We start from the raw sequence: 23,025 nt of genomic DNA, 5'->3' as shown, positions 1-23,025 counted from the left end.
ATTTGGTTAAAAATATAAAATAAAATAAAGATATCTGGCTCCCAATCAATTATTTGGGGTTTAGAAACAGAAGAGACTCCCAATCATTTATTTGGGGCTTCTTTTATACTGATCTCAAAACAACTAAACAGAGAATTAATCAATTAAGTCCTGAGTTTGTATCCTCACGGCTCTAACTCACTATGAAGAAATGCCTCAGAGAGGATCCATCATTTGACGATGAACTGGGACCCATCTGGCAGTCTTCATAGCTCTAACCTGCTCCTTTGGGAAGGTATTTGAATACAGGTTTGGCCAGGATAACGTTTTCTGGGGAGAAGAAGGGATTTCTATGAAGAAAGATCTCCTGTACCTGTATACATGAGGGCGGTTGGCTGTCAACAGTTATCACAGAGCATGTCGTAAGTCATCTCCAGGGTAAGCATTTCTACACTCTCTCCTCTAACCTCTTAAACTCCAGGGCATCTCATACTATTAGGCTCACTTTATGAACAAGCATCAGAGGCTTACTGAAGCCAAACAATTTACCCAAAAAAACCCAACTTTACAAACAGAAGAGCCCACACTTCCAGTCAGGCATTTGTTTACAATGGGAGTGTCATTCATTGACAAGAAGTCAGAAATCACAGACCTCGGATCATCAGGGCAAATACACTGTAAATTTCAGGCTTATGTGATGTATTCAACTGGGTAAGAGGAGATCCAATTTAATAAAGATGATATATGGTATCAAGACCAAAAATTATATAGAGAAGGGGGGTAGGCAAAGGCAGACGAAACTTAGAGACCTAGCTGCCAGATCCAGAATAAACCAGTAAAAGGGCTCAAGGCATTTCCCTGACATTCACACACAAAGTTAAAATAAGTTACTGAAGGTAGTTATATATGTACTATGGCCTCTTGCAACCCTGTGGTTTCATAGCACGAATTGGCCTACAATTAGTAATCAGAAGAATGATGCCAGAAAACACATGCCATATCTTTTGGCACTCCACTTGCCAATGCTTTCCCCAGAAAGAAGTAGCAGCTGCATACAGTATACAGTCACACACCTAAAACTGTGTAATCACAGTACGGTCCATGGTGGCCAGTCATTTCATTCGTGGATATCTGTCCACACTTCCGGTCAGGACATAAGGGAGCAGCTTCAACTCTTCCTTCTTGTGACCATTAAGCCACTCCTAGCTTTCCTTTCATGTCACACTTGTTACAGATCTAATAGAAAGTCGGCTTTAAAAAATGGATTGGTACTTTTACTAGGTTTTTTAAAACTAGTTGTTTGTTTGTTTTTGTTAGACAAGTTTGCAAGGCAGTATGAGTTTGAGTGCCTGAAGCCTGTTTTCCTACATGAACTCAGTTATTTTTAGTGTGTTGTTTTCTAGATCTGGGGACCTTCAGGACCACATGTAACATGTTACAGGAAAAAAAAAACCTGTAGCACATGTGATTTGTCATGTAATTCTTGGTCTTAATGACTTCACTTAACAGAATTTGTTGTGACTATTGGTTATTGAGTTATCTACATATTACACATTTCCAAGTCACATAGGAGACATCATTGAGCTAGCTTAAATGCTGAAACAGAGCCCGAACAAGGGCTGCTTCTCTCTCTCTCTCTCTCTCTCTCTCTCTCTCTCTCTCTCTCTCTCTCTCTCTCTCTCTCTCTCTCTTTTTTTGTCTCTTAAAAAAAACTTGTATTTGAGTCTAACCCTGAATGGCTTTACCTTGTCAAACATGAGGAAAACAGTATAACTGTATGTGACCTAGAAAGAATGGTTTTACATCTCTTATTGGGAATAGGAGAGTTTCACAGTGGGAATAGGGGCAGAAAATGGAATCACATTAATACATCATTTTTAATCCCTTTTGTGAACTATGTTTCCTTTTAGAAAACTGAGAATTTACAATCTTAACTTTTTATTTCTTCAAAAGAATACACTTAATATCTTGCTTTGCCATGTCTCTATCAAGAGGACAGAATCATCACTAATTAGAGGTTCTCGTGAACTCAGAGCAGTTGGAAGCAGAAACTTCAGGCAATATGAATTCAGGGGGTATGACCTGGTGTTTGAGTTTCTGGAACTTTTGATGAAACTTGTGGCAATTTTCATGCTTAATTGGGCTACAGGATGCTGTCAGTGACAGGGGAGAAAAATGAGGTTCTGTTTGTGTGGTTGATCTTTAAAATAACTTCATTAATGATACCTGGAAGCATTAAAAGTCATTATAATGCTGTCAATATTTTCTATTATATTTATTTTGCAAGACACAAAACTGACCCTTGGATTTGCAAGATAACTTATTTATTCCATGAGGACATATTTTTGTTGCTTGTCAGCAAGATAGAATTGCTTAAATATAAACGTTCTTACTATAGACCTGTTCTTGTTGGTTCTTTAGTCAACTTGATACAAGTTAAGAGTTATCTGGGAAGAAGAATCTCCATTGAAAAAATGTTTCCAGCAGATTTTCTACAGGCAAGTCTGTAAGCACTATTTTGATTAATGACTGATGTGAGAAGGCCTAGCTTACAGGGGTAGTGCCACCCCTGGGCAGGTTGTCACGAGTTATATAGTAAGAGCAAGCTGAGCAAGCTTTGAGGAGCAAGCCAGTAAGCAGCACTCCTCCATGGCCTCTGCATCAGTTCCTGCCTCCAGGTTCCTGCCTCGAGTTCCTGCCCTGACTTCCCTTTAGGAAGTGTGAAGGACTGTGACCAGGACATATATGCCAAACAAACCCCCAAGTTGCTTTTGGTCATGGTCTTTATCCCAGCAAGAGAAACCAAACTAAGATGCCCAGTGTTAATAAAAGCAGTGAGAAACAGGAAAAAAAAAAATAAATTCACACATAGGAAAAGTTATATTCTAAAACCTAACTTTGTTAATTCTTTCAATTTCAGTATTGGATTAAACTGGCTCAGTTTTATAAAACTGACTATGCATTTATCTGTCTACCCTAAGATGCTATGCCTCTTCTGGTTTCATTTTTTCGCCACTCTCCCTACACTGAGTTTATCTGTTTGGACAAGGCCCTTTACTATCTATCACAGAAGATTTGCCCATGCAGATCTTGCATACCCCTCTCTTCAGAGTTCTACAGGAAAGACAGCTGGGTATCATCTAATGCTCTTTCTCCATCAATTAATCATTCCCTTAGTCAAGTACCTTGTGCTCTTTCTCTCTGCCTCATGCAATTTCCAGTGCCATTCTCTCAGCTGTTTCCCTGGTTGAAGTCAGCATGTGGATTGCGGGGAAGGCAGGAAGGACAGTCTCAATTATCTCGTAGCCTCTTTGCTTCCATAGCTAGCTTCATTCTACAGCCAGGATGGCTTTTCGAAAGTACAGATTCCTGGAAATGACCTGACTGTAAAATCTACTGCTGTCAACAGCATAAAGCTACCAGCACAGACTTGAAGTCATTTAATCAAATTAGTTTGTGCTTATTTTTCTATCAGTGCTGGAGGAAAACATAATTGATTATATATTATGTGTCAAGCTTATTCCAGATGCTGGAACTGTAGCAGTGAACTAGGATGCAAAGTCCTGGCCTACAAGATTTTACTGTTAGTAGAAGAAGGTAGAAAACAACCAATGAACCTCAGTCTGCTGGTGTAGGCCTTTATCCCCAGTTACTCAGCAGGGAGGCAGAAGGGTGTCAAGTTCAAGGCCTACCTGTGCAAATAAGCATGATCCTATTTCCAAATTGAAGAAACAAGGCCAGATGGAAGGTTGGGGATATTGTCAATGGCAGGGGACATATGTAAGGTCCCAAGTCCAATCCCCAGTACTGAGAAATAAAATGGAAAGATGAACATGTATACTTAACCCAAATAAGCATTTTACAGTAGAAGACATAAAAAGGTCAACGGGTCTGTAAAATGTGCTTAACCTCAAAGCAAAGCGACAATGAGACCACCTCACTCCAGTGGGAACAGCTACTGGAAAGACAAAAGAAAACATATGCTTGTGAGGGCATTGGGAAAGGAACCCTTTGCAGGCTGTTGCTGGGAATGTAAATTAGTATAGTCATTATGCAAAACAGTACTGAAGTTTCTCAAAATGTCTTAAAGAAAACATTTTATGTCCAACAATCCCATTCCTACATTCAGTAGATGGGGTGTTCAGAAGCTCAGGATGGAAGAGATAGGGAAAGATATATCAATGGCTAGCTACAGCTTGATAGGAATGGAAGTTTGGTGCATTACTGCAGTCAGATGCTTGTTGGTACCAAAAATGCACTATAGATTTCTACAAAGCCTGATGAAAGCAAGTAAATCTTTCCACCAAAAAGAAATGATAAACATTGGAGAAAGAGATATGTTTTTCCTGATTTAAACATTGTGGACTGCATGCATGCGCAGAGATATCTATCACATGGTAGCCCCAAATGTATATATTTTTATAGTCTTTAGATATTGGCTAAAATTAGCTTAAATTTAAGAAAATAGGACAAAAGAGAATTTCAGGATGATAGGGGGATAGGAATAATATGTTTATTCATAAATAGCCCCATGAAACTGCTAAAGATAATGACATAAAATAATGTTTTAACTGGAGTGGTCGGAGGCCTATGAAGGGATAGGCCGAGTTTTGAATAATATAAGTGCCAAATACATGTGAACCAGCAGGCAGGCAAGATGAAGATGTGCTGATTATTGTTATTTTTTAAAGAAAATAAACACTGTGTGTTTCTAAAACCTTTGTGCTGGTCTGGTACCTCTCTGATAACACAACTGTACAAACACCTCTGTCTTTTTATTCCCATCTTCTGAGTGCATTATCCCATGGGTATCACATTTCTAGGGTGTGACTACTCTCCTGTTCTATTCCTCCAGTTTTCTAAATTATTCTCTTGATGGTAGGTGCCCTTTGCTCATTATATTCTTTGCCTGTCTGGGCCAGTATGTGCTTATTTCTGGTGCTGCTTCCATTCCAGGTCCCGCCCCTATAACTATCCACTGAATATTCACCTTTATGCTAATCTGCATTCACCAAGCATAGGAACAATGACTTCTTGACAAAGAATGCACATGCTGCCCCATCCCACCACCGAAGGGCATCTACCTTTATAAATGGCTGGACATCCAATTGATAGGTGACTCCAGTCTCCTCCTTCATTTGCCTACTGTCTATCTTTTGGACAGTAGTTTCACTGAATGATACACCAAAGCAAAGAGAGGAAGTGAAATGCAAATTAATCAGTTGTCATCACAGTGAGCATCTGTCATAAAAAGAATGGATGGAAGGCAAGGTTAAAATTATTGGCTCAAACGAGATTTATAAATTGTCCATATGTGTCATTTATTCATCCTATTTCCAATCCAAATTTAACTTAGATTAATTGAAGAGAAATTGGTACAAAGATGAAAAACCAAAAGGTAGTCATGAGACAGACAGAGAGAGAGAGAGAGAGAGAGAGAGAGAGAGAGAGAGAGAGAGAGAGAGAGAGAGAGAGCTGAAAGCAAAACCAGGTTAGACAAGGCAGAGGAACCAATGAGGAAGTGGAGTCTGCCCTGGACTCCGAGCAGTTTCTATTGACAGCCTCTTGATGGGAAAACAGACCTGGGACAAAGAAACTCCCCTCTTTCCAACTTGTTATCTAGCATGCTGTGGACAAAACACAACAGATAGATCAGCCAGACTGCTTGGTTCTGTAATAGCTGCTTGTTCAAATAGCTAGAAATCTCTGAAGAGTTTCCAGTCTCTATACACTCATTCAAAGACCCACTTCCACACACACACAGTGTAGGGCATACAGTTAGTGTTTCCCTGTTCCCAGAGGGACATGGAGAGCTGAATTGTTTCTTAAGGAAATCTACAGGATAGACCTAATGGTGCTATAAACTCTCAGGCACTTAAGTAAAGCAATAGCTAGTTATTTCCTGTGAAGAACTCCGGGAGCAGCGAATTTCATCCTTAATTCCCTTGTAGCTAATATGAAGCCATCTGCATTTATGCAGGGTCATTCCTGCATAGACACAATTCCTTCATGTGCAATGTGCCCCTCAATACAATAGCACTCATTAGCAAATGTACAAACACTTCTGTGAATATATTAAAAGGTTCAAGAGAAATTAGCCTTTGTTTATAATTAGAAGATACCATTGAAAATGTATTTTATTTCATTTGCTTTTCTGAATACATGAAAATTAAAAATAAAGTACTTCCCCCACTCCTAGTTAAACTGCCTCATAAAAGTTCAAAATCTTTATATTTCATGCACTGTCTTGTCCTTGTCAAAATCCCTTTGATGTATTTTGTGGCAGTATATGTTTCTAGAGTTATTTTTATACATACAATATGGCAAATGTTCCCTTTGAGCAATACAGGAAGGCACTGGAGGCTGTATTAGTATTTTAATGGGTAATTATTACACTAAGGGCATACAGACAGACAAAGGTAACTGGTCCATGAAAGGGGTCTTCCTGAATGCACCAGGTTACTGGGTGGATAATAGCATTTCTGGAATAACTGAGCCTTAGAAAGACATTCTAAGAAAGCTCTGGTTCCCTGTGAAGCACATGCTACTTTATGGCAGAAAGAATGACCGTGTGGCAAAAATCACTGCATATTTAACATCACTAAGGTTTGCCCAGGGCCTCTTCGTCCCTTTTAGGATTCAGAGGGCACTTACTGCATGTGGCCTTATACACCAAAGGTCTATCAGGCATGTACTTGTTAACACTCCCAGGCAGGAGACTGCAATGCTGATGGAGAGAAGGGGGAGAAAACTGTAATAGGATGGGGAAGTGAATCTTTCAGAGATGCTAATGTAAGCAGTCAGCCTCTCTCCTGGGAGGAGAAGGTGCTACCCCGGTGGTTTTTGTAGAATTCTCAGAAGACATGCCCTGGAGTACCCCCCACCCTGCCCCCGCCCCCAAGGAACCTCTCCTCCTCAGCAGACTTAGGCTCAGCCCTTCAGAAGAACGGGTGTGGGAGGGATCCAGGCTCTTCTTGCTACAGGGCAATGCTTCCCACCAAGAAGGCCAGGCCTTTGAGGGGTGATGAGAGACAATGAAGACTTAAGCCTCACGGGGCAAAGCAGGGGTGATGGGTAAGTGGAAAGAACTCAGAAATGGAAAACAACAACCACCACCCAGCAGTTTAGCTCAGAACAGGTGTACAATCCTGGGACACCCGGCTCTGCCACCTTCAGTTGTGTGACCTTGGGGAAAGTGACTTAACTCAGTCCAGGGTTTTTGTTGCTATGGTTGTTGTGCATTTGTTTTGTTTGTTTTGTTTTGTTTTTTCATCAGAAAACATGAATATTAAAAGTACCTATCAGCTTTGTCATGAACTTTAAATGCTTCCTCACTTAGGAAAGTGTTTCACATTTATTTAGCACTATAAAAACATGAGAATAGATGTAGTCCAAAGGACTTATTAAAAAGTATAACAGGGCCGGGTGGTGGTGGCGCATGTCTTCAATCCCAGCACTTGGGAGGCAGAGGCAGGTGGACCTCTGTGAGTTTGAGGCCAGCCTGGTCTGTAAAATCGAGTTCCAGGATCACGAGGGTGGGTTCCACAAGTTAGCAGTTATTCTAGTAGCTCCCCATACCCCACCAAATGCAATCTTAGAACACTCTGAGGCAGCTGCTCTTGTTGCCGCCATTTTACACATGGAGCTTTTGACACACAACCATCTTACCAGCCAGGACCCGGACTCGGTGCCTGCTTGCAGACTCTGTGTTCTCAACAACTAGCCTACACTTGCTCTCTTGTATGCAGAGTGTCAAAACACACTCCAAAAATGAAGTCATGCAAGGCGAGTGCTTGTGAGAAAACTCAAAACACGACAAGGGTCTGGTGACCTCAGGTTCTTCAAAACACAGAACTGTTCTTGGAATGTGTTTTTGTGAAGGCAATACAGACTCCATCTTAAGGTAGGGCCACCATCTTAGACCACCTGCTGTACTCAGTTCCAGGAAGGACCTCAGGAATGTGCCATGACAACTCAAACATACAGGGCAGTATGCTCCTACAGACATTCTGTCTGTGGTTTATGGCCCTTGAAGATATCTAGATAATTCTGCTGAGCAGCCCTGATAATCCTGCCCAGCAAGTTGTGGTTCCCTGCCAAAAAGTCCAACCCAATAGTTTAAAATGTGGTTTCGCGTTGAAAATCTAGACCAATAGTTTCAAAAAAAAAATCACCTTGCCCCATATCCCTTCTACCCAATCCCAAGTTGCCAAAGCATGTAATTCCCAGCTTGTGGTTGTGCCCTATAAAAACTCTCTACCCCTGGGCCCGCCACCACTGCTCCATTTCCCTCCATCTGCTTGGTGGTGGAGCAGGTTTGAACCTGACAATAAAGGACCCGTATGTTCTTGCATCGGAAATTGGCTCCTTGGTGGTCTCTGGGGATTTAGTGAACCGGGAACATTTTCATGCTCCTCCCAGGTAGAGTGGATAGGAGTGAGTTTACTTCAGCTGCTGTTATTCACGTGCCTCTGTGAGAACATGACAGCCAGCCCTAACCTGGTGGCATTGTGTTTGCCTACCCAGAGAAATGAACTACTCTATCCCAGTCATTAGAGTGCTCAGACCCGAGTAATAGTTTGCACAAGTCCCCTGTGATGACCAAAGGAACTTAATGGAGCCTGGCATCCCTTAAGGGCCATTGACCTTTTACTCCGGCATGCCTGGGAGATCCTGGTGGCCTGCAGGTGACATAATGGGCTGTGAGGTATTAACAGCTGCCACTGCTTCTGTAAAGCTCACCACCACTATGGGCAAACAATGAAATGGTCTTTTTATTACTGTATAGTAGGAAAGTAAGAATCTGAGGGAAGTAAAACAAGTTTCCTGCCCAACTGTGGATTCCATGGATGGTTGGAATACACACCTTTCTGATGGATGCCTTAAGAACCCTCACCTTAATTCCTCTTCCATGGGGCATGCTGCGTAGGCTCTAAGGCTGCTGCCCTACTATCAGTAAGAATAAATTCATTTAATCTAAATTTGAATTGAGTCTAAGTCTTTGATTTCTCCCAGTGGATTCGAATGCAACTTCACCTCTATGGAAAAACATGATTTTTGCTACATATGGCTTGTCCTTGTGATCGTATACTTTATTCGTGTGATTCTTCTTAACCCTCAGAATATAAACTGCCTGATGCCCTGAATAAAGTTGTCTATCAAAAGAGACTTTAGTCTGCCTCATTTCTATGCCCCACTCTCCCAGGTTTACAACGCCAACCAGAGCCTTTAAACACAGGAGACCTCTCATTCATGATCTTTCTGTAAATTGGGGGTAGGAGTCCATGGGCTCTAACTTTTAAACCATCAGCACATTTGTCAGTAATGAAACCCTTTCCTGGCTGCCTGATTCCCCTCAGATGAATGCCAAAGGAGAGACAGAGTGGCTCTGGATCGCCAAGGGGCTGATGATGGGACAAAGCTTTCCAGTGGTCCCAAGGTATCCCTCTGCCTTCAGACTCATGTGCCTATAATTAGGAGTGTCCCCTCTTCGCATCTAGCTGCAGCAGCTTGGGCAGTGTCTATAGGGTACTAAACACTGCAAGTGTGTGAGATGTTATATTACAGTAGTACATAGCTGCTATAGAGTAGTTAACCTCTTGGTTGGATGTGACCATTGTTGTCATTCATCAGAGGGGCTGTGGTCATTGCCTGGTGATCCCTAGGAGATCTGGCATAGTAATACCCCCTCATGCAGAGTGTAGGGGCATTCACAGGCTCATATGATCAAGAGCCTGAAAACCATCCTTGTAAGGTTTACCTTCCCTTCTCTAAGTTGATATATGAGGGAAATAGCTGTCAGTGTGGGACTCTTTGCAAAGGTTTGCCTCAGCTAGGTGAGATTCTCCAGGCTGACAGTCCCACAAGAGTGGTCTTGACAAAGCCCAGCAGTGTGCCTGTCAGTCGTCTTCCCAATGGACTCTTCAGTGGTGCAATTTTTAATGAGTCATCCGTGCTTCTTAGGTGGTGCAGGTCCCCTAAGTTGTCCAGAGACTTGTGGATGATACAGCTGCCTTTGATTGCCCATGCTCTGGTAAGTGAGCCCAATAAACTCACTGGTGCACCCAGCTACATTCATGGAATCTTTTCTTTGCTTGGTTGATGCTCTCCATATCTGAGGTAAACATATTTCTTTATGTCTCAACAGCAAGAATCTTGCAACAATAGCCTACTTGTCCTTAAGGCTTTGCTCTGGTGTCTGGTTGGAAGACTCAGTTTCTGTGTGCTGACCCATTGAGAATAACACCTAACATAGTCAGCCATCCTGCAGCCACAGTGGCTTCGAGAATAGTGTTCCAATCCACAATTCCCTACTCCATCCCTACATGACCATGGCCAGTTCTGCTGGAGCACCTGCAGTGAATGGGATTCTGGGTGTGGGTTAATTGCCTCTTGAGAAGATTGCTACTGCTAACAAATGACAAAGTCACTAGGTGGGTGGGGTGTGAGGTGGCTCTTCTCTTTCAGCCTTCTTGTCTTTGTGAAGGCTCACTACTGTAGTTTCTCTTCTCCGTTCAGACCCCCTGATTGCAGCATGGTGAGTGAGTGAGTCTTCCCCAGTCAAGTTCTCTGGAGGCACCTAAGACTCCCTGAGCATAGAGCACTGGGTGGAAAATACCAAGCTCAGGGTGGTTAGTACTCCTCAAAAAAGCACCAGGCTCTATATCCTGGGGACCAAATGCGGACTTATGGTGCTCACAAGTGTGCAGACAACACCCCAACTAAACCTAGGAGCTGAGTGTGCCATATTCATTTCCTTTTTCCATTCAAATGTGCACCAATCTTAAGTACAAATACAGAGCTTCTTAAAGCTACTCAAATTTAACCTCAAAAAAGTAGGAACAGATAGATCTAGAAGTTTATTGATTTATGTATTCCCAAGGCAATATATATTTTCCATTTAACAAGACCTAAAAAGGTTTCTGGTCTTCTTAGGGCAAGATTTCTTGGAGACTGCCAGCAGAAAAAGTGGTATGACTAGTTTGGTAGATGTATGCTAGAGAAGCGAACAAATGAAATGTTGAACCTTTCACTGTTGTAAGGACTGTGTACTGAAAAAAATGTCCACACCTGCCTGGGAATATAATTTTACAACTCCTATAAGTAAAAAGCATTAAGTTGACCCTGTAATTGGCTGCAAAACAACCAGAGGAATTCAGGTTTCCAGAAAATGGTGGCAAGGATCCCTCAGAGCGCTCTGAACCTGAAATCACCTGAAGCAGCACCAGAGCCTGATGTCAAGGAGTGCGCCACACGGAAGGTCCTGTGCCAGCTCCACACAGCACCACAGCCTGATGTCAAGGAGTGCGCCACACGGAAGGTCCTGTGCCAACTCTACACAGCACCACAGCCTGATGTCAAGGAGTGTGCCACACGGAAGGTCCTGTGCCAACTCCACACAGCACCACAGCCTGATGTCAAGGAGTGTGCCACACGGAAGGTCCTGTGCCAGCTCTACACAGCACCACAGCCTGATGTCAAGGAGTGCGCCACACGGAAGGTCCTGTGCCAACTCTACACAGCACCAGGCCCTGAGTGCCAGCTTCAGACACAGGTTAAATGAGGAACTCTGGCCTGACACCGCTTGGCTACCGAAAGCTGTTAAGGACAACCTTCCTTAGGATCCTCCCAAGAGCTATAAACAAAATAAGACACGAATATTAAAGCCACTCTGAGCATCCCCACACCACCTGACCTGTGCTTTAGAACAGGCCTGGAAACATGGCCCTCCAAGGTGAGTCACCCAGGACAAAGCAGATTAGCCACCAAGGGGACATGATGCAAGCACTCAGTAGTACTACCTCTCTCTTTTTTAATTTCTACACTATTCTTGAGTCCTTTAAACATGACATTATGAAAAATGACCCCAAAACATGTATAAATAGCTACTTAGAATGAGGATCATGCTGGAAATAGGTTATTTCCTTCTGTGCCTTTAGAATCTGAATTACTTCTGCTTTGTGTGTGTGTGTGTGTGTGTGTGTGTGTGTGTTGATGCTTAAGGTTGTTTGCACCTAATGGCATATTGTGGGGATTTCAGGCTAGAAAGTGTTATGTGTGCCATAGGAAAATACTTACTTCATGATGTTCTATAATTTCACCTGGCCTAAAACCCACTAGTGCACATAATAGGAAACAAGTATTTTACAAGGGCTAGGACTTTGGGACCACTGACTGGCAAAGCCCCAGTTACCAAAAGCAGTTTTGCTGAAAGAGTAACTAAACCTTGAATGTTTTAAACTTTAAACATGGGTATTTGGTTTTAGTTCAAGGCTGCTCTTAAAAGAACCATTATATAAAATATTGTTCAATGCTTGCTCAAATACTGTTCTTTCCTAACTGGAAGCTCTGAAGAATAAAAATACAATGCTTTCTTTACCCTTCTGTTTCTCTTCTTTACTTGGAACAGAAAGCACCAAATGCAGAGTGTAGCATTAAAGCTATGCCTCCATGGAGACAGAGGTTCCCAGAGCTTCCCGGAAGATACCAGAGCTGATGATGAACTAGAACACAACTTCTCTTTGTTAGTATACTCTCAGAATTCCAGGCTAACAAAACTGTAACAAAACAGGATACAGACAACAAAAACACTCAGGGAAATAAAACTTATCTAATAATGAATGCATAAAGCTCAAAACAGTCACAACACCATTGTCTGGCCAATAACTAATCATCTGTGTTGATATGAAACACTACATAATGAATGATGACATCTCTGGGTAAGTTATCTTAAATCTCTTCCCTGTGCATACTAAAATGGGTACCACAGGCATCAGTAGCCCATTCTCCAACTGTAGCCAGAATCAACAATCAGTCAGGAGTCAATAGTCCACACATGATCAGGTCATATCCTTCAAGATAAGTCTTCCCCAGGGAATAAGACACCAATTGGTTATCCAGTATCAAATGGTTAGCCCCCAAAATATACATACATACAATACATGCATAATTGCAACCTCACACAGACTGAGAAGTTGTATTTATCTATTTATGAACATATATCTATTCATATATATATATATATATATATGTATGTATATATATGTAAAACAATGAAAAATAGAGGCCTTGAATCTGAAAGAGTGCAGTGAGGGGTATATGGAATGGTTTGAAGATAAGAAAGGGAAGGGGGAAATGATACAATTAATTATATTATAAAAAGGAAATTAGGAGGCTGGAGAGATGGCTCAGTGGTTAAGAACACTGATTGTTCTTCCAGGGGACCTGGGTTCAATTCCCAGCACCCACATGGCAGCTCACAACTGTCTGTAACTCCAGTGCAGGCAAAACACCAATGCACATGAAATAAAATAAATAAATTTAAAAAAAAGGAAATTAAAAATATTACCACACTATCTCCACCATGGCGTCAGTCAACTAGCCAACTAGTCAATTTTCCTTCAATAAAATCAATAGTGCTTATAAGGTATAGATTTCCAGGAAGACAATTCACATCTGTCTGCCTCCCATGAACAAGAACCCAGGAGCCCAGCAGCCTAAGAGCCCCTGCATCTAGAAGGATGTCTCCAGGCTTGGCCTCTGCATTACTACTGTGATCTTGAGTAAGGCTTCATTACAGATTATTATCAGAGCTCCTAAATGGACTGGGAACAGGAGTAGGGGAACTGTGGAATAGGGGAAAAGACCTTTATTTCTGGAAGCTTCTGATATTTCACAAGAAAGCTTGACAACTATAAAACTCAGCTCAAGAATTACCTTCTCAGTGGAGCATTCTCTTTTTTGCCTCAGGTTGAAAAACAAGTTGTTTCTTTCTTTCTGTTTCCTACCATAACTGGTATGATACAGACTGCACCACACTACAAAGAGTTGGTTCTTTTGACTGTGTGTTTTCCTCACTGGTCGTGCATTTCTTTAGCTTCATCTTTGTAACTTCACAGGACTATGCCTGTCACTGTGCAGCAATGGCTTTGACTTTGGTTTCACGGTAAATTGAAGAGTGAAGATCATAAAGGTGGTAAGGTCTGAGTGTCTCCTATGGGCTGTCATCTCATCAGTACACCATTCAGTGCCATGGACTGCTTAGGTCGAACCTGGCATCCCTGTACACTTGTAGATATGCCTGACAATCCCTTGATCAGTCCAGCAGGAAAACACATAACTAAGTATGTCAGTCCAACTCCTCTGAGCTGCAACCCCACAAGCCGTTTTCACCATGGGAAAAAGTAGGCTGGCAGCAATATTAACAAGTGAAATTCAATTATTTGGGATAACTTGGAAGTACTCACACCTGTCATTCACACACATTTCCTATGCTACACTTCCCTAGAACCTAGTTTTTAAATTTACTGCTCCAATAAGACTCCCCTCCCCAAATTGAATAGTTTCTTAGGCCTATTAACTTGTTATGACCATTTTCTCCTAAATATTATTAAGGAACACTGCCGAGAAAGCTGCAGAGCTGCAGAAGGAACACTACTTCCGGAATAAGATGTCTTGTATTATATAAACTCCATTCTATAAATATGCTTGGCAGGAATGTCATTCTGCATTATTTTGCTATAATGTGTGTTATTCTGAGGATCTATTATAGTATGGCCTGCAGGTTCACTATATTAAAACTTACAAATTGACAGTTACAAGAGAAAACAATCTTAATACCAAGCACACCGTCAAAAAAGACTCCACGTGCTTTGACAGTTACATATGCTGTCTTATTTAAAAACTAATAAACTATTTTAATTTTAAGATGCTGAAAGGTTTCCTGGTGAAAGACATTGACCTGTTTTTCAGTTATTTTTCTACTAGTCTGCAAAAGGAAAGCTAACGTTTCTACCTGATGGACAGCAGTGAATTCCCACTCTCAAAGCCTCTTGGTGGTTTTGGAGGCAGAGCTGGGTCAGGGGGACAATGAAAATATGATGACTTTATGAAAAAGAACACCTGGCTTCTAGAGCTATCCAAGGAAGGAAAAGGTGTTCAAAATAATTTGACATCTCAAAGTTTTTCAGTGGGGAACTCTAATAGAGACTAGACATGTTAAGATATTTAAATGATTCTATTTAATAAGAAAAGCAGAGTTGAAAATTGGTGGGTGTTTTTAAGTGTGGGAGTAAATAATATGAGCCTTACAGAAAACAGTGCTTTAAAGAAGTTATAGGGAATAGGAGCCATCGTGCAATTTAGAATATTGCCTCAGAATCATCTATTACATATCTATAGCCTATATTAGAAGTAGTGTTGGGAATATGAGAATGAACATGGCCTCTCAGAGTACATTTTTTTTTATCACCTTTCATTTTTTTCTTATTTCAGTGAAGGACTTTATTTTTGCTGCTTTGGCATTAATATTGTAAGTGTTCACCTTTTTTTTCAATGTGAAAATAAACTACAATAGCAAAGAAAAAAAATGTGTTTATTTCTTCCATACCTTACAGTGAACTAGGGAACTGGATCTGGAATTTTTACATATGAAACAATTATTTTGTAAAAGAGGGCCATAGGTAGGACCACAGATAGTACAGCTCATCCAGCAAAGCTCAGAAAGTTACTCAGGCCTGTGAGAACCATCATTTGAGATATACTGGTCAAAATATGCTGTGGGAGTATCCATCAATCTCTAACTAAGCTTAGGTACAAGTAGATGTCTGGCAAGTGGCTCTGGGCAGGGTAGAGGTGTGGTAATCTGTTGTGTCTACCTATTTCTGGGGTATCCAGTCTCCTACCATGGACAACTTGAAGCCACAGTATGAAATCAGATTGTGGAGGAGGCACCCCACAGTGTACCAGTAAAGCCCACCCTGTAAAAGAGTGATATGCAGCCAGATAATTAGGAAGGTGTCTTAAGGGCTTATCTCTTACATTTTAATTACACTTTATTTGTATATTTATGAAATTTAACATGTTATCATGTAATAATAGCTCTGCTTAACAACGACTCAAAACAATCTCTGAAAATCTAACAATCTCCACCCACAAGCCAGGACCTGCCAGCTCTCACATACACTAGCCACAACATTCATTTCAAGTTGCCTAATTTGCATCAATTTGATACAGAAGTAACAAAGGAGCAACTCTTACTGGATAGTCTTATCACTGTTGTATGGTAGTTCGATATTGTAAAAATATCCCTTATATTCTAAGAGACTGGAACTTTTGCTGGACCTCACAGCAAGAGTTAATAACACATCTTTGGAGTCACTTTAGACTGCTATCTTACTGTGTACTCAGCCCATTTGTTTAGCCTACTTTGAAGAGAACAATGTAGCAATCAACCTTACTTGCCTTGATTTCCCGTTAAATCAACTGTGACCACCTAAGCTAATGCATAGCTGAAATCTTAAGTTATATATTCTTCTATGCACTTGACCCAGATAATGCATGTGTATCATTTGCTGAAAGCAGCAGATACAGAGGTTCAAAGCAATATTTTAAAATAAATATCCACCATAAATGCTAAACACATATTTGGATGTTGGTTGACAAACAGTGATGTTTGTAGTTCTGGGTTAGTTGGGGTCAATTGAAGTCAGTGACTTAACCTCTTGTAAAAACTGTTAAAGATTTGTAGTCCCCTTCTTTCCATCCCATGTGCTGTTTTCTGTGCTATTTAATAAAGACAAAACAGAGCCCTTTGTTATGGATAGACACACAGAGAGACAGATATACATACAGAGAGATAGATTCAGAAGACAGCCTTTAGTTAAACACTGATTCAGAATCACACAACAGATGGATGGAACAGAGAAGACAGGCAGCATGAAGCAGAGAGTTCAAATCTAGTCTTGTTCTTCCAAGGCTAAGTGCTTTTATTTCTTTCCTTAATTCAAAACTCATGCATTATGGGTGACTCAGAGTTCATCAGAGATGTGCTAAATCCACACACTGTTTTTTGTTTGTCTTTTTTAAGTAAATGAAACGGAAAGTTACTTTTTGATGCAGTGATTCTGAGGGATTATCTTGTACTCCAATTTCTTCTCTACCTCAAAGATACAGTAGCCATCACAAATACACCACGGTAGAGGGAAAGAAACTTTGTGTTAATGCAGATTGTTCTTAGATGGACAGTGCAGGATTAGTGACCGAGAAGAGCACAGTTTCAAAGGAAGCATGGTATCTTTGACTCATGAGCCTTTATGGTGATAAGCCAAAGGTAGTAGTAGCTAGTTCTTAAACTCTAAGTGGTATCTGCCACAAAACAGTCCATGACATATCCATATCGTTAATTTCAGGAATAGCCAGATAGCTTTCCTAGTAGTTTCCACTTCCCCCAAAGAACAAAGGAAAAACTGTCCAGGAGATGTATTATCACCTTGCAGAGCTTGGGATACCACAGAATATTCTACTGGAGACTAAATATTAATTGAGTGGTCAAAAGTGTCAGAATTTCTTTCTTACAGGGATCTTACTCATTAGGCAAGGTGATAGTAACCACCACTCTGCCCATGGTCAGGGAAATTGGGAGGAAAAGTTCCAGGGAACTGTCTAACCCAGAAATTAGATACAGATTTAGACCTTAAAGTTGATTTTTTTAAAAAAGACATAGATTGGCTATCAAAAAAGAAAGAAAGAAAGAAAGAAAGAAAGAAAGAAAGAAAGAAAGAAAGAAAGGAAGGAAGGAAGGAAGGAAAGAAAGAAAGAAAGAAAGAAAGAAAGAAAGAAAGAAAGAAAGAAAGAAAGAAAGAAAGAAAGAAAGAAAACAAAAAATCCACAAAGTGACCGTTTCTTACAAGCTGTTTAACGTATCTTCTAGTCCCAGTGGCAGCCGGTTTCTTTGAGAAGCCTGTGCCTGTTTCAAGGCACATACTGCTGTCCTGTCTTTCTCTCTCAATTCACGGGTTTAAATCTGTTAAGACCTTGCCTTAATAAACTCTTAATACTCCTCAAAACTCCAATTTTGCTTCACAAAGACAGGTAATTAATTTTAGTTTTTGATCTTGTATGCTCTTGTCAAATTTGTCTTTAACCCATGGGTTATCAATGTTGCTGCCTGTGTAAGGACCCTTTGAAGAAGTGATGAGATCTCCTTGTTCCTTTTTCTCTAGATCATTGTAATTTGAGGGCCTTGCATCAAAGCTTCAAAAACAAGGTCAATGGAAATTGGTAGTCAGGAAATTAAGTGTACTGTTCAATTTCTTTAATTGAATTAGAAGCTTACTCTCTGGATTATTTCTCTATATACCAGAAAGAAAGGGCATTTTGTTTTTATTTTATTTTAAATCAAACACTCAGGTTTACACTAGTGTTAAAAAGGGTTGAGAATTCACCACCGGCAAGAGCTAAGAACCACTTAAGAAAAACAGCTTCCCAGTGTCTCCACATCTCTGCTAATGTTCAAGAATAAATTCCTTATTAAAAGGCAAGAGTATAGAGCAGTGTCTTGGAGGCCCCATGGATCTGTCTTGCTTCAGCAGTGGTTGGAAGGAACAGACCTAGATAGGACTTGCTCTTGTTAGCTTCCAGCCACCTTTCAGGCTCTCTCCAGTCCCAGCCTCCGGGACCATCTCCTTGTGTGGCCTTTAGTGCTGTGGGAAAATCTTTGTACACTGTAAATAGTGTTGCTGTCATTGTTAATAAAAAAAAAAAAAAAAGCTGACTGGCCAATGGCTAGGCAGGATTTTGGGGGCAAAGAGAATGCTGGGAAGAAGGAGGGTGGAGTTGGAGGAGTTGCTAGGAGATACCGTGAGACGCATAGAAGCAGCTTCGCAAGTACCTACATGAGGTAAAATGAGCTTCCAGGCAGCACATAGATAAATAGAAATGGGTTAATTTAAATTATAAGAGCTAGCTAAAAATACCAAGCCTCAACAGCTGGGCATTTATAATTAATATGAAGTCTCTCTGTCGGTTGTTTGGGGAGTGGCAGATGGGAGAGAAAAATCTGCCTGCACTTTAGCTCCTCAGGCCAGCCAGTACCATCTCTTTTCAGTTAGCTCCATACTGCAGATCAGTTTCCTCTCAGGTTCTCATGTCCTCTCAGGTTCCTCAGAATTATTCCACTGAAGTAGAAGCTGCTGTGAACTGTCTGGTCATCTTGCACCCACGGGCCTCCTACACCTACCTCTTTCTGGGTTACTATTTTGATCAGGATGACCTGGCTCTGGAGAGTGTACGCTGGCCAGTAATTCTTCTAGTAATTGGTCCAGGAGAAGGGCGAGGGTGGCAAGTGCCTCCTCAAGTTGCAGAACCATCCAGGGCGGCGCACTCTTCCAGAATGTGCGCAGTGGCCATCTCAGGATGAGGGGGGCAAAACCCAGGCGGCCACGGAAGCTGCCTTGGCCATGGAGAAGAACCCGCACCAGGCTCTCGGGTCTTCATTCCCTGGGTTCTGCTCGCACAGCCCCTCATCTCTGTGATTTCTTGGAAAACCACTTCCTGGATGAGGAGGTAAAGCTCATCAAGAACACGGACATCCACCCGACCAACCTCCATAGGCTGGCTGGGCAGCAGCCAAGGCGGACTGAAGTGCCCCAGCCATCTCTGGGCGAGTATCTCTTTGAGCAGCTCACTCTTAAGCACGACTAGGTCTCCTCACCTTCCAGGGGGGCTGCTCTACCCCAGCCAGCCTCAGGACCTCTACCTAAACCTCTCAAACCACTAGGCAGCTTTGTAATCACTCTGGAGTCCCTCAAGTCTTGGACCAAGTAAAACTAAAGCCTTTTCAAACAGGAAAAAAAAAAAAAAAAAAAGCAAGAGCATATTCAGAGATACATTTTTAGATCCTTATTAACTCTATTTTTTTTGTTCCCTCCCATTAATTTCAGAAGCCTTCGTGCATGCAACCCTGCCTGCCCCCATCTACTCTACCTCTCTCCATTGCCTTCTCTTATTTCCCAGACACCAGCTCTGGCTTGTCCTCAACAAGGAATCAATTCCTGAGAAAATACTGGGTCGTTAAATAAACAACAACAACAACAACTAATAGTATTACCTTCCAAACTAATCTGTATTAAAAGAGCTGTTACCTCACTTCCAGATTGCACATCACCTCTAGTGAAGGCCAGCCCTTCCCTAACCCTGTTTCCTCACAGCACAGGGCCTCTCCCTCAGAGCCCCCTGCCTCCCCCATCATCTATTTTCTCTCTGTCCTGGGGCATAGGCCACAGGAGAGTAGGTTCTCCTCTGCTGTGGGCTGGGTAGCTGGTAATAGAGGTTTTCATTAAGGAATAATCGGATGTGTCTAGAATCCTTCAAGAAGTGGGCAACTTGATGGAAGTTAAGATTTAAATGGGTGCAGCCTTTGTCAACCCTGAAAAACTTACCCATAAGTAATTAGTAATAGTGATTTCGTAAGAACTCACAGATCCCTGAGTAGGTAGTTTATATCACATGCTTGACATTAATACAACCAAAGAAAAATATAGATATACTTTCAATGGACATTTATTTCTCTGGTCTTTTAAGCTTCATCTACTTATTAAGTTGGCAGTGGAGCCTGCTCCTATATTTTCTCTAATAATGTAGAAAATATCTATACTTTACATACTGAACAAAAACCTTTAATATAACAAGATATGCTTCATTCTACACATTAAAAATATAAATTCTGCAGTTTTAGATTTTTCATATAATTTTAAAGGGCATAAAATATGCTGTTTATCTTTTAGACATGCAAACATACTTTGTTTTCAAAATGGCTAAAAATTTATTTTAATATTCATATTTTATATCATAGAATTATTTGGTTGTCAATAATATCAATATATACTTAATATGGATCTACTATAGCATTTCTAAAATACAGATATTTTATATTTCATCCAAGACAATGGCACAGAATACATTCCCAAAATGGACTAAAATATTCATTTTCCTACATTCAAATATAATTTAGGCAAGCTATAAATGGAACGTATCTGACAACATGTTATGAATTGTCAAAAATCTTCATCCAAAATAAAACAGATTCACATGAAATATTAACAATAGTCTGTGCTGGAAATAAAAATTTAAAGATATAATTATAAGGGAAGTCAGCCTACCTAATTATACCTATTTTAATAACAAAAAGTACATATAAAGTTTCATTATAATTATGTACCTAAGGTGATATGCTATAGAGTCCTTAAAATTCTTTGAAAAATTAATAGGCAACAGACATCAAATTCTCCTTTCCAGGAGATAAAAATGATCACTTCATTCAGTTACCTTAAAGTCTTCTCTTGAATATGAAACAGGAGATTAGCTTGTTATCCTAAATCTTTCCCAACCCAATGGTGGGAGTAAGCGATGAGACCCAGGAATTAATTCAGCCAGTAGCTGAGTCAGCAGAACGCATGCTTGGGTTTGCCAGCCAGAGGAGGAACTCTGTGTTTCTTTCTACCTTGTTTTAACCTGACTTCTCCCTTCTGTATGCCACAAGATTCTGAAATATTCATTTCACTTACAACTTTAAAAAGAAATTAGTAGGTGAGTCCCAACCTCAGGAAGACTGTCCAAGGGAAACAACACAGGTTTGCTCTAGAGTGTTGACAAACTGGCCATGAGTCATCGCCACACAATTCTGAAAGCTTTAGGAGGCCTTACCTTAGTGGTGCCGGTTTGATGGCCTTTTTCCTGACAATATGGACTATCCTCAAATGTGATAGTGTTACATCATTGGTGGTGGTAGGCAGGGGAGGATGGGGAGGCAGCTACCTGCATGAACACATTCGTCCTTTTCAAACTTTAAAAAAATGTTCTGGATAGTCTATAAGATCATTGGACACAGATTCTCTTTGGGGCCTGTTTACTTGCATACATCAGTGCCTGGAACTATGATAGTTTATGTTTACACCAACACTAACTAAAAGTTTAGGTCAACACTTAATACATACACACTACACACTGCTCAGCCAGGGGTCACCACACAAGTCACCTTACACCATAGGTCCTTTGGCTAAGCTTTGCTTGGAGTTTAATGGCATCTACTGCTATGAATAAAACTATAGCTTGTCTTGAATAGAAGACATGGATAGGCAACATTTTCAAGAGGATGGAGAGTCTCTGACTCCTTGAAATAACAATGAAGAGGTGCAAAGGAAAAGAATCGCAGGAAGGTAAGGAGAGATCTAAAAATGTAGGTTTAGAAAGGGCACCAAACCTAAAGCCCTAAGAAATAATTCAGCGAAACATTTCAGTGTGTAGGCTGAGATAAAAGAAGCAGAAGAAATAAGGGGTAATTGTGATTTTTTTTTTTCTGAAGTGATATGGGCCACACATAAGAGGTCTTGAGTACACTGAGTTTGGAAGCTGGAACAATAAATCCAGAGGGGTCTGTGATAAGGCGCTTTGTGATTTCTTTGAATCTAACTAGTTTAAACTTTGCTATCAGGAGCCACCAAACAGGGAAAGATATAACATGCTAATAAGCTAGGTTTTATGGTTTTAGAGTCCTCTACCCTTCTGCTAGAGATTAAAGTCCAGTAACAACAATGCCTCTCTTCAATTTATAGTAGCTTTGTCAGAGACATACCATTGCCCTCAATTACAGGGAGAAACAGAGGTCAGCAAAATAATTGTCTTGCCTGAAGTTACCAGCCTGGTGCTTAAATCACAACTTCAGCAATCATTTCTTAGCAGCTTGGTCAGATGTTTCCTCTATTACAATACGAACATATCATATCAGTAAATGGCAGTGAATGGTCACATGTTGCAAGTTCAAGAGTAAGATAAATGGAACAAATTTGTAAAAGAATTAGTACTGTTGTATATAGACATTCCTCTTCCACAGAACGCATGGCATTTGAGGGAAGTGCTGTGGATATCGCTCTGTATAAATAAACACTGATTGGCTGGTAGCCAGACAGGAAGTATAGGCAGGACTAACAGAGAGGAGAACTGAGGGAACAGGAAGGCAGAGGGAGAGACAGGCTGGAGCCGCTGCCAGGACAAGCAAGATATAAGGTACCAGTAAGCCACAAGCCACGTGGCAAAGTATAGATTAATAGAAATAGAAATGGGCTGAATATAAGAGTAAGAGCTAGACAATGATAGGCCTGAGCTAATGGCCAAGCAGTTTAAATAATGTAAGAGTCTGTGTGTTTATTTTATAAGTGGGCTCTGGGACTGGCGGGACTTGGTGGGAGCTGGATAGAAATCCTCCAGCTA

The 23,025-nt window shown here is 40.9% G+C and overlaps 1 protein-coding gene and 1 pseudogene across 4 annotated transcripts in view; one reads left to right on the top strand and one right to left on the bottom strand.

The window, feature by feature from the left end:
- Positions 1–23,025, bottom strand: part of Immp2l (inner mitochondrial membrane peptidase subunit 2) — an 868,678-nt gene that overhangs the window by 83,139 nt on the left and 762,514 nt on the right. The window lies entirely within an intron of this gene.
- LOC128110701 (ferritin light chain 1-like) lies at positions 18,905–19,461 on the top strand (annotated as a pseudogene).

This window comes from Peromyscus californicus, unplaced genomic scaffold (assembly GCF_007827085.1).
Source record: "Peromyscus californicus insignis strain IS unplaced genomic scaffold, ASM782708v3 Scaffold_15__1_contigs__length_86483966, whole genome shotgun sequence".
NCBI lineage: Eukaryota > Metazoa > Chordata > Mammalia > Rodentia > Cricetidae > Peromyscus > Peromyscus californicus.
This window is presented reverse-complemented; position numbering and strand designations above follow the sequence as displayed.